The sequence below is a fragment of the Rutidosis leptorrhynchoides genome, chromosome 9 (genome assembly GCF_046630445.1).
Source record: "Rutidosis leptorrhynchoides isolate AG116_Rl617_1_P2 chromosome 9, CSIRO_AGI_Rlap_v1, whole genome shotgun sequence".
NCBI classification, from domain to species: Eukaryota; Viridiplantae; Streptophyta; class Magnoliopsida; order Asterales; family Asteraceae; genus Rutidosis; species Rutidosis leptorrhynchoides.
The window spans coordinates 91,580,135-91,581,629 of NC_092341.1; the positions used below are offsets into that span (position 1 = coordinate 91,580,135).

Below are 1,495 nucleotides of genomic sequence, written 5' to 3' on the forward strand. Positions count from 1 at the left end.
TCTTCGTACCTTCAATAGGATCTGTACTTTATTTAAAATCCGAGAAGTTGAGGATGAACAGATATATCTCATGTTATTTCCCTGGACTTTAAAGGGAGAAGCCAAAGATTGGTTGGAATCGTTATCTGAAGGGGCGATTGATACATGGGACGTTTTAGTTGAAAAATTTCTTAAACAATTCTTTCCGGCATCCAAAGCCGTGAGACTTCAAGGAGAAATTGTTACGTTCACACAAAAGCCAAATGAAACTCTATATGAGGCATGGACAAGATTTAGTAAGTTATTAAGAGGATGTCCGCAACATGGTTTAGACACTTCTCAAATAGTACAAATATTCTACCAAGGATGCGACATCACTACAAGGAAAGACATAGACATAGCAGCTGGTGGTTCCATTATGAAGAAAACAGAAACTGACGCTTACAAAATTATTGATAACACTGCTTCCCACTCACATGAGTGGCACCAAGAAAAAGATATCATTAGATCATCTAAAGCAGCTAGAGCCGATTCTAGCCATGACTTAGATTCTATTTCCGTAAAGATAGTTGATGTTGAGAGACGAATGGAAAAGATGACTAAGGATATACACTCAATACGAATTAGTTGTGAACAGTGTGGAGGACCACATTTGACAAAAGATTGTTTCAGTATTGAACTAACAATGGAACAAAGAGAAAATGTTTCATACATAAACCAAAAGCCTGGAAATAATTATCAGAATAATTATCAACCGCCAAGACCGATTTACAACCAAAACCAGAATTATAATCGAAATGTTCCATACAACAACCAACAAGGTCCTAGCAATCAACAAGTATCCAATAATACTTACAATCAGCAAAGACCTAATTTTCAAAACAAACCACCACAAACCGATGATAAAAAGCCGAATTTAGAAGATATGATGACGAAGCTAGTTGAATCTCAAACTCAGTTTATTACATCTCAGAAACAAACCAATGAACAAAATGCTCAAGCTTTTAGAAATCAACAAGCTTCTATTCAAAATCTGGAACAAGAAGTAAGTAACCTAGCAAGGTTAATAGGTGAAAGAAAACCGGGAAGTCTACCTAGTGATACAAATGATAACCCCCGGACTGAAACAGCTAAAGCCATTACCACAAGAAGTGGTATTACACTTAAACCACCTGAAATACCTGTAATTTCTGATGAAGCTATTCCTACTCCACAAGAACCACAACCTGAACAAGATAAGGAAAAAGAACCGGTAGTTGAAAAGGTTAATGAAGATAACACAGTTAAGGTAAAACCTTATGTAAAACCATACCAACCACCACTTCCTTACCCAAGTAAAATGAGAAAAGAGAGACTTGAAGCCGAGCAATCCAAATTCTTGGATATGTTTAAACAGATAAATGTAAATCTTCCTTTCATTGATGTGATTTCAGGAATGCCTAGATATGCTAAATTTCTGAAAGATCTGATCTCAAATAGAAATAAAATGGAAGAACTCTCGGCTGTTACTATGAAT

The 1,495-nt window shown here is 35.9% G+C and overlaps 1 non-coding gene across 1 annotated transcript; it reads right to left on the reverse strand.

The window, feature by feature from the left end:
* Nucleotides 1-202: 202 nt before the first annotated feature.
* On the reverse strand, nucleotides 203-309 carry LOC139869598 (small nucleolar RNA R71). Its single transcript, XR_011766201.1, has one exon. It is a non-coding gene; the product is annotated as a small nucleolar RNA R71 (small nucleolar RNA).
* Between the last annotated feature and the right edge of the window lie 1,186 nt (nucleotides 310-1,495).